The sequence below is a fragment of the Orbicella franksi genome, chromosome 14, assembly GCF_964199315.1.
Source record: "Orbicella franksi chromosome 14, jaOrbFran1.1, whole genome shotgun sequence".
Taxonomy (NCBI): Eukaryota; Metazoa; Cnidaria; class Anthozoa; order Scleractinia; family Merulinidae; genus Orbicella; species Orbicella franksi.
The window spans coordinates 7,855,888-7,866,989 of NC_138158.1; the positions used below are offsets into that span (position 1 = coordinate 7,855,888).

At 36.8% G+C, this 11,102-nt stretch overlaps 1 long non-coding RNA gene across 1 annotated transcript; it reads left to right on the plus strand.

Annotated features, from left to right (window-relative positions):
- The first annotated feature begins 1,445 nt into the window (after window positions 1-1,445).
- LOC145467775 (uncharacterized) lies at window positions 1,446-9,335 on the plus strand. The gene is made up of 5 exons (XR_014042114.1): window positions 1,446-2,192; window positions 4,447-4,531; window positions 4,919-5,042; window positions 7,668-8,938; window positions 9,266-9,335. It is a non-coding gene; the product is annotated as an uncharacterized LOC145467775 (long non-coding RNA).
- Window positions 9,336-11,102: the final 1,767 nt, after the last annotated feature.

Below are 11,102 nucleotides of genomic sequence, written 5' to 3' on the forward strand. Positions count from 1 at the left end.
CTTATGTCATCGTAAAACACAGTATCCTAGACACATAAGCCGGATTTGCATAGCTGTTAATAATTTCAGAGCGGAAAAACGTAATAAGCCTGCGCGAGTTTTGGCTGTGCGTCAGGCTCCAAGTTTGAAAAAAGGCGGGAATTTTGTCCATCGTGTAAACAAAAAAAGTTATGAATTTGACATGCTTTCCCAACTTTGTTTTTTCGACAAGCAGCAGTATTTTCACGTCACTAATGGAAAGCTGGGGGTATTGTTTGCGTGGAGAATCAGTTTTTTCCGGACAAAATAAACTTAAAGAAGGCTTCCGAACCCTTTGTGCATTTGTCGAGGTATACAAGAAATGTCGGTGCGAAGACACATATTTTTCCACAAACCCTCTTCGAATATTGCATCCATATAAACAAACCACTGAATATATATGCAAGAGAGCCCCTCAGAAGGTAGGGGGAGCCTTGTTTTCTTCACAGTGAAATGCCGAAAAAAAAATTCATGCTTGCCGAAGTATAAATAAATCAACTGAAGGACATCCTCCCGTACCTTATCACAGTCCGCCGTTCTTTCTACCAATGCAGCGATGCAGCTCGCATTATTACCTGAGTCGAAGAAAACAAAAGAAAAGCAAGAAATACAGAGCCACTGGAAAACGAACTATACACAAGAAATAACTTTCTGTTTCAGTCAGACGACTCTGCACAAATACAACTGGATAATGCTAAAACTAGAGACCTCCATGGTTTACTAAACTGGAAAATTCACACTGTCAGCCAGACTGGCCCAATGAATTGGAACAGCATAATAAGACTAGATGAGAATGCCTGGAAAAAATTTTTCACCTCCCTAAAGAGTATCTGCAACGAGACAAAGTTGAAAGAATTCCAGTTTAAATTAATTCATAGGATTGTAGTTACTACAAAAGAGCTTCATCGATATGGTATTAAAGCGGATGATGAATGTCTCTACTGTGGTGAGAAAGATTCAATTGATCACACTTTTCTTAACTGTCGATTTGTAAAGATTTTCGTAAACAACGTAATTGACTGGTTTAACGCGGCCAACAACTCAAAATTTGATCCAACAATTGAAGAGAAACTATTTGGTATCACATCTTGCCCATACGAAAAAGAAATATTAAATGAATTTAATTACACAATCTTATTTATGAAATACTACATACACACCAGTAAGATGCATAACCAAGCTATTTACCTTTCTGTCTTTGTTAGTAGAGTTTTATTTGAATACAGAATAGAGAGCTTTAGTCAGTGAGCTACGAAAAAATGCCCCTCACAAAAGCGCGAAACCTTTTAAGGTTTTGCGCTTTTGTGAGAAAATGAAATTAGTTAAGTTATACATAAGAGAAATGTTAACGTTAGTAGCGGAGCTCCGGCGGCCCGAAGGGCCGCCAAGCAGAGCCCCATACTCATATGGGAAGAAAAGAAATCCATGAATGAATTTTCTCATGGTTTTCATGGCTAGCGGTATTGCTCGTGGGCGCGTACGCACGACGACGACGACGACGACGGCGACGGCGGAGTTGCCCAACATGGCGGCCATACTCCAATTAATAGGTCGACAGAGAGATGCACCCTCGGTCTCTAGCAGAAGAATGCCATTTTTCTTGGCGGGATTTTTAAAGAAAAGAAAACGCATTTCTATTTGTTATGTCGACAAACGATAGCGGAGGTTGATCTAATGTTTTTAAGATAGGGTTGCACTGAAGGAATTAAAAAGAAAGCAAGAATTAACGGGCAAAGAAGTAGCGAAGAAGATCGCGAAAAAGAGCGAGCCAGCGCTGGGGAAGGAGGCGAAACAGTACTGAACAATGGCGTGAATTATAGCGAGTCAAGGGCTAGAGAAAGGAAGTGAAATAATACCGAACAATGCCGTTAACCAAAGCTAACGAGGGCCATAGATAGGATGTGAAAGTACTCAGAAGACTGCAGTGCCAAGTTTTTTAAAATTCACGCGTTGTGACGCTGTGCAGCCGTGCAAGAAAAGTCACATGATTTGGTCAGGTGATGAACAAGAGAAATCAAACATGTCCGAGTGTTACAAAACAGTAAACACTGCGGGAAAAAGTGGTTGATTCGTTGATCTGTCGAAAAGATTAGTTCAGTTCAGTCTTCACAACTTTTGCTGCAAGTTTCTGCCTGGAAGATTTACACTGGCCGAACTGATGTTGCCAACTTGCGGTAAGTGACTTTTGTTGTTGCGTTTGCTATGAAAATTAACAAGTTGCCTCAATGATATAAGCTTATTTTCAATTGGAATCCTTTGAAAGTCTTCCTTATTAAACTTTTAACACTGCAAGGTTAAACGAATTTTCTTTATCCTCCCTTTCATTCGGTTACCTTTCATTTGAAGCCATGCTGTGAGACAATTTATAAATTGCATCGTTTTAATTTCTCTCATCTCTAAACAATAGCAAGTGAATCGCTTTGTGGAGGTTGTTGTAAGTTGTAAACAAATTAAGCTTTCTGTCGATTTTCGTCGTCAACCTAAGCTTATAACCTCACGTCTAAAAATAAGCTTAACCAAAACCGTATTTGTAAACACGGCCGGGGGAGTTTTGAAGTTTTCTCTGTGTTAGTTGGCACAGCCGCCTCGTAGACTGCTAAAATTTCTTCTTCTGTTGTTGAAAACCAAGAAAGGTGTACAAACAGGATTTGCTAAATTTACTTTCAACGTTCCTATGTGAAGATTTGCATATTGTGATTACAAAGTATGGAGATTTCCTCGTTTTGTTAGTTCAGTTTATTCGGTTTGGCGAAATGCTCGGGTGAATTCCCAGGTTAATTTGGCTGAAGACTGGCAAAGCTACCGCCGATAAAATGACTGCAAAGCTAAATTAAGCCGTCGGCAAAAATGCACACTGTAATATTCAGGTTTAAGCGTGAATAATTATTAAACTTTTAACACTGCAAGGTTAAACGAATTTTCTTTATCCTCTCTTTCATTCGGTTACCTTTCAATGAGAAGGATTTGCTTTTGATACTCAGATGAAGTGATATGCATAATTATTGTGTTTATAATGTAGATTTCCTCGTTTTGTTTTGTTATCTGTCCAATTAGTTCGGTTTGGTGAAATGCTTATATAGTCCAAATGTCGAGTAGACGATTGTGCATGTAAATCCTGTGTGCAAATAAAGCTCTACTTTCATTTTGATTTACTATTTCATTTTATTAGTGCCACTGCTTTTGGTTGGGGGTAGATGGGTTATTCCCCAAATATGCAGTATTTACACTTAATATGGAAATGTTCCTCAAAAGTGAGATTGTACTAATGGAAAAAAAAAATGCGAAGAGCTTTACTCGGTAAACTGAACAGTGTAAATGACATTTACATACTTAGAAAAAATTTAGGGAGTAGAAGTTCTTGCCCTGACCATTTCTCGGTAATAGAAATAAGTTTTACATACATACATACATACACAATTTAGTTGGTGAGAGTGCTCTCCTCTCTCCATACACACACACACTCTCTCTCTGCTCTTTTCTTCACACTAATTTTGTTATTAACTACATTGTAACTCATTAACTGAATGTCACTCACTGTTTTCTTTGTTGTGCATGCATACTTTTTTTGCTCGTCAAAGAAAGTTTCAGTTTCTTCCTGGCTGTTTCCTTTGTCCTGTCCAGTACCTATTCCTTTGTAATATAACTTTGTGAATTCTCTATTCTCCTTAAATTTTATCTTGTCAGGGTGATAGAATGCACTCTCAGAGTGTTCAATCATTGTTTTCAGTCGCTACAATTTTCAGGAAAAAAGCAATAGTTTTCTTAATTTCCTTTTACTTTGTGTTAGGACCTTTTAGCATGCTCATAATTGACCCATGGGCAAAATTTTGAATAAAGTAAAGAATTAGATCTGTTTTAGTGTTAAGTATTTTTAAATTATTATGAATTACATGTAGGCATTTCTTTTTAGTTTTTATTTTTTATTTTAGTCACATGTGATGTTTTATGATTTTACCGACGTATACCATGTAAATGTAAATAATGCACTAGAATTAGCCAATCAGAAGGTGCATTGTATCAGCTTTAAACACAAACCATATGTAATAAATGTATGTAAGCGATATTTTTATGACAGAGAACTGAACAGGGCAAGAACTTCTCTTTCTTTTGTAAATTTATATATTCATTCCTCTCATTGCTGTCAAAATGTCTTAGGAACCTTCATTTTTGATAGTCCATTATTTTCCATCATACCTAGCCCAGAAGCTCACAAAATCCTAACTAATAACCAACATTTGTGTATCTCTGGCCTTTGCTGTGTACTACGTGTATATTCTGTTATCCTGCCTTAACTGCTAGAAACAATTTTGACAGAGCTGTTTCAACAGTTTCACTTAAATTAATTCCCAGTAACAGCGCTACATGTGGCAGTGTTATTGGGTATGAACTTTATGGAGGGTTTAAATTTTTATTTTTTTATGATTACAGGAGACAACAAAATATACATGTGTATACATAACCTGATGTTGGTGTTGGTTGCGAATTGTAGTTCATAATAGTCATCCTATTACAGGTAAGGGGGAGAAGTTCAGAAAGTTTAGAACATCTCTTCCCCCAGCACACCTTCTGTCTACAGGTGCAATTATTGGGAGGTTATATATATATATACGAAGAGTAATGTAAAGTTATAAACTTAACATTAAAATCTGACATTTGAATGCCTCCTTTGCTAAAATTAGTCACGATTTAATTGTTATCACTCCCTGTGAATTCATAGAGATTTCAGAGGCAAATTATCACCTAATGTGGAAGTCCTGTCTTCAAGTTAGGGAAAATGACACAAAAAAAGTTACAGTGAAAGTAAAGAGAATTGTGAATGTTGATGTGGTGTACTTTGTACATCATGTAAAGGTATTTGGTGAGTGCCAAAGGCATAACATTTCATGCATTGCTTTTTCAGGACAAATTATATAACAGTGATGTTTTAAGGTGTGATCACAAAAATAGTGAGTACAATGTCCAGGCAGTACCAGTTGATGGAAGGCATATGCAGACAGTAAGAGGAACTGTAAGCATAATACCGGGTAAGTTTGTTTTATGCTTTTGACTTCTTGTACTTGGATTTTGTGCCATTTCATCACAAGAATAGGTGTTGAAAGATGCAATAGTTGTTGCAGTTTATTTTTGAAAGCAAACTTATAAGTCTGCCTATGCTGGATAACAGCCATGTGTAAACTGAATGTAAAGCAAACACTCTGTTAAAGGTGGGGCAACCCTGAAACCCAGAAACTGGAAGCCGGAATCCAGAACGAAAAACTGGAATCCAGTAACCGCAAACCAGAATCCACAAATCGAAGAAAACAAGTTCTTCAAATACTCGAAAATTGTTTTGCTTAGGTTTTTGCCTGTAAAAAGTAAGCGGCCAAGTAAAAAGGACCTCAAACTGACACAAAAATTCCCCATCTGTTGAAACTCGTGCAACCGTTATTTCTAGTGAGGGCTATAATTATGAGAATCTTAGTAAAGTGCGTCATAATTTAATTCCAAGCACCCTGAGAGCGTCTAAAATAAGCTTGCTGGCAATTAACTGCACGGCCATGGGCCGAGCGCAGTTCATGTTCTACCAGTGTTTTTTTTGTTTTTTGTTTTTTGTTTTTTTTGTGGTCGGTGACCAGACCCAAACTTCCTCTCAGCCAAATTTTGAATCACGCAACCTGTGATGTTTATTCGCCATAAGCTGTTGAAACGTTAATACAAGGACAATGTTACGGATATTGTTTTCTTTATTTGTGTATAATATATATTTCTTCTGGTTTTATCGAAGCGTTGGATTCAAAGGGAAATAATAAATACGCTTACAACGCTAAAAAAGGGTATTACGTCAGCCATGGAATGCGCTGACGTTGCATCTGTGATTTTCGGTACATGACAAATGCACTGTAAGATCATGTTTACTTTGCAAGTTTATTTTGCCAGAAGCGATGGTCATTAATTTATGTGCAATTTTGTGAGTATTTCTTGTGGGTTTCGGCAAATGAAGTGAATTCTTTGGCTGTTTCATCGCAGTGAGTTAAGAGATTTGAAGAAAAATTAAGTATTTGCCGAGGTAAACAAGAGCTTGCCAGAACTTGCAATGTTTAAGTCAGTGCTAGGAGAAAAAACACAACCGTTCCAAAATTAGCCGTGGATAACGTAAACCCCCCTGATTGTGTGACTTGCGTGACCACTTCAAAGCGCAAGCAAATTAAATTTTGACATTTCAGGAAGAAAGCTGTTTATTAAAAGCATTATCAAAAGCATTTTGTATCATTCATGGGCATGTCCCGAGCGAACTTCCAGATTAAGACCATTACATCATCATAGATTTCGCAAAGGCTAAGACTGATGGTGCAATAAGATATGACACAGTTTGTGTTGATCAAGTGATGTGTTTACAGTAATCAGTGAATCATCAAGGACTGCTTTGGAATGTGCACTGCATTGTGACTGTAGTATTAACAAAACAGTTAAATTTTAAAAGCGCGGTTATAAGATTTAAAAGATCTTCTTGCCATTTTGTTTAATAAGTGATCTGCAATTTACCAGAGGTATAAATTTACCCTTTATGTCTAGTAGATACTGAACAAGATAGAAAATGTCATAGAGAACAGGATGTCTGTCAGTGGCAGCCCCCTGTACATTGACGGTCACGCCCCCCACTTTCGAAGTTCAAAGGCTAACCTGGCTCATCTTAATATAATATTTGATTTGTCCAACAGATACCAAACTAGTTCCAGATCAACACTATTTCCACACCGATACTGTGACAAATCAGCATTTCATATTCTTGGCAGCCATCATATTAAAACAATTCATAGAAATGTTGCACACTTTAATTACCTCCGTCTGCTTCTCACTTGCTAACAGATCGGACCACATGTTGTTAAAAGATGCTTAAAGACTGCCAGAAACTCACCACAATAGCTTGTTGTTATTGTGCCACTCACCAGTCTTCTCATAGCAATTTGATCTAGACAAGAACTGCACTCTCACCAGAGCCAGGTTGAACAAAAGATGTGTAACTAAGCCTTTGAGCAGGCTCTTGTGTTTGGGCCAGGGACATGAGCGGTAAAGCTGCATGAAGGCACTCGCTGACATGCCCATGCAGAAAAACACTAGACACTTATTTAGCCTGCTCAGGCACTAGAGACAGATAGTAGAGCCTGCTCGCAGGCTATGAGTAACTATCCACCTGAAAAATCACTAACCCTGACTGGAAAGTGATTACCCAATGGATAGCTTTATCCAGCTTTTGAACAATTGGGCCAGATGTATAGCTAAGGGTTGTTCAGAACTAGTCAAAAATGTTTTAGCAATTACAGTTTGTAGCTGAAGTAAAGCCAAGAAAGTAAATAACAGCAAATAGTTTTTCCCCATATTTATTTATTAGACATTGCTGAAGTGAATTATTTCTATCATCATTCATAATATCTGGATTCAGGATTCTAGTTTCCAGTTCCGGATTCTGGTTTCCGGATTCAGTTTTTTAGGGTTGTCCTTAATGATGTATGTGCATGTTAATCTTGAATAATCTGAAATTTCAGAGAGGTTAAGAATATCATATCATATCTGTGATGGTTCTGTATCTGTTGGTGTGCAACGATCTACACCAATATTTCAACGTAATAATGTACAGTGTATATTAATTAACCAAATTATGCTGTTTTTAGTTGACCAATGCTACTATTGTAATGTGATGTTGAAGCCCACAAATTGACAAACATGCCCAGTGTCAACTTGTCAAATATATGAAGTGGCCAGACAGTCTAGATTACAAAATATTCTGAAAGTTGGAATGACCAGGTAAGATATTTCTTAAACATTATTTTGTAATTAATGATTTCTCAGACATTGTTTTCTTCAAGAAAAGATTCATACCCCACATGGAGGTTTTTTTCTCTATTAGAGCTCTATCTTCCTGATACTTTAATTTGGAATTTTTGAAGACTGGCCATGAATGGGTGTTGGGTGTGAATATCTTCTGGTACTGCACATTCAGATTTACATGTAGTAAGCAAGAACATCAGTATTTATCCTGACAAACTCTGATTTTCTTTTGGAAGCTGAACTCATATGCAGTTGTACAGTTATATGTACAACCAAACAGCCTGGATGGCCCTTTGATTGGGACTGGGCACATTGTTGTAACTTGCAGTGTTCCAGTTTCTTGTTTAAAGCAAATTGTATTTGATCTCAAAAGCAAGTCGCCAAGTTCATTTCAGTTATTAAGTTTTCTTTGCATCTCAGGGCAGAGCCTGCCACTGTGAAAGTTGGGGTACCAGCCCGGGGGAGGTACTTTGGGAATTTCTGGGTGGGGATGTGCCGCTTGGACCCTGGAACCCTTAGCCTATACCAGAGCTAGTTCAGCTGAATTTTGCTACCCTATACTAGAGTAAACTCCCCAAATCCCCCCATCTATCGACACTGTTGAGGCTGATTTGCCTAAATTTAAACTTGCTGATTTGATTTTTTTATATTTTTGAGTGGCAATTCCTGATTTCCTTAGTCTAAATAAAATCTTCAACCAACTAGTCAATTTTGTGAAAAATGATATCCTATTCTAGACCCAAACGCTCTGATTTATATACCCTATCCTAGAGTAAACTGCTTGAAAACCATATCCTTCACAGCGGTACATACCTATATAGCCCATATATGGCAGTGCCCCCCCGGGGGTACCAGCCCCTAGCATTTGATTCACTAACACTCAGTAAACAACTAACAATGAAGTACACTGTATATCAAAGAAAGGAATGTCATCTGTTAGTGTGTAAAGATTATAATAAATTATAATCGATGTGTTTTTATCTGAATAACAGTGGTGTTCAAGTAGCAGCTACAGTATGATTACATGTCTGTTCCTGTCATTCAATATATGAACAGTTTACACATGGGCAGCCTGTATTAAGACATCAAAGATTTTCAAAGCAACCATGGCCTGGTGAGATATTTCTGAAGAAATATAAATTGAAAGTCCTTATGATTGCTTATAGGCGTTGATTTTTATTGTAAACAATATCTTACTGAGTGTATTTTTCTTGTGTACTAATTGTTGTAGAACACAGAGATCACTATAAGTATGACAGAGATATTAAAGTGTGAAAAGTTCTATAAACAAATGCATGCAGGAACAAATTAATTTATGATGGATGCAGCTTCTGAGAGATCCCCAATGTTAATGGAACATACACCGTACATACATGCAAAAGAGTTCGATAATTTATTACTTAAGATTGCAATGATTTGTTTGGTTTCTCTGTATTTACAGACAACTTGATGGGATTATAATTTCTGTACCAAGGTCATTGAATAAACTGGCTTAGAAGTTGAATTCTGCAACCCATCCTGTGTGTTGTAATATCATGGCTGCAACACTGTGACAGATACACTGTATTACATTATCAAGAAACACATATATTAACTAATTATTTAAGGTGCCTGTTAAATTAATCAGTTTTTCTTAGAGATAATTTAGTCATGGTTTATTTAAATAATTGCTTTTTAGGCTTTAAAATGATATTTATCGTGTTTGTAAATCAATTTTGTGATAATCTGCATTGGACATGGCATAAATTAATATTTTGCCAACACGAAATGGAGACAGACAGCCTTGCCATTTGCAACGTCCAATAAGGCTAATTTGTTCCCTACTGTTGTACAAATAGTGTTCTCTTGTTTATAAATTATTTCAATCTGTTGTTTAAATGATTGCCTCATAACCCCTATGTCCAGTTTGGTGCATGTAGGATATTGATGTATTGTTTATCCATTTTGCTGTAAGTTATCTTAATTGATGTGTCAATCAAAACATATCTTGGATATGCTGGGCTCTTCTGACAAATGTACCTATGCCTCATAACCTTTGAGTGCATTTGGTTGTGTAGTGCAGACAAAATACATGTACATAATATAACTTACTCTTAGCTTGCTTATAATTCTTGTTATAATTTAATCGTAGCAAAATTAATTAATGGAACCCAATAACAGCTCCTGTAGTCCACAATCTCAGTCAAGAAGAAGAACAAATTACATTGAAATTGAATAATAAAATTATTATTAGAAGCCTATGCAAGTATTCATGATCAGCAAAAAAAATATCATAATTACCATTCATGCAAGAGTGATTTTGCTTATTGCAAACCCTTTCAGCAGGAGGAGACTCCAGACAAAAGTGAAGATGGCTAAATGTATCTTTGGGGACAAGTTAGAAGACAAAACTTTACAACTTTTCACATATGTATACTATTTTGGTATTTTTGCGAGATTTCATTTGGTAGAGATTTAGGGACTGAGTAGTTTAACCACTGCATTTCAATCAGTCCCCACAGCAAAAAAATGTTTAAACTTCTTTTGTGTGGGAGTCCCCATGTTAACTAAGAAAGAATATAATGATTAATAACAATGTCTTGTCTTTCTGAATAAGGTAGGAAAGAACACGAAATGCCACCAAAAAGCACAGAAGACAGTTCTGTTATGTGATCAAGATTTTTAGTGGCTTCCCAGAAATCCTTGAAGTCATGGCTCTATATTTCACAATCACACCATCTTACACCTCGATCTGCTGATGTGATCCTATTTCCAGCTGAAACTATTAAATAGTTCGCAATTTACCTCACATACATGTTCGATTATTTTCATTAGTAACAGCATTCCGAAAAAATAACTGAGGAGTTCCGCTTTTAGGCTCGGCTAAATCTATATATTACTGTTGAAACCAATGTAAAGTAGGTTGAGCGATATATGTGATAGTTGATGTAATTACCAGTAGTGCAGGAAACGTACCAATAAAGTACTTTATATTCTCAAAAAAAAATTACCTACAATTGTATTGTAAATCTATCTATCTATCTATCTATCTATCTATCTATCTATCTATCTACTCGATTGTCTGAGCCGCAAGTATGGCAAGCAATGCGCACAAAGAAGCGCCGTACGTTTTTCCGCTTTGAAGTTAATAACAACCTCTTGTTGACCGCGAACGATATTCTTACCGTACGAAGACGTTTGGATCCGGAGAGTTTTGTCGTGTAAACGAGTTTCTTTCGAATCCGGACACTTTTCCGCCTCCGATAATTTTGAGTTTGCAGTATAATGGGCCATATTCC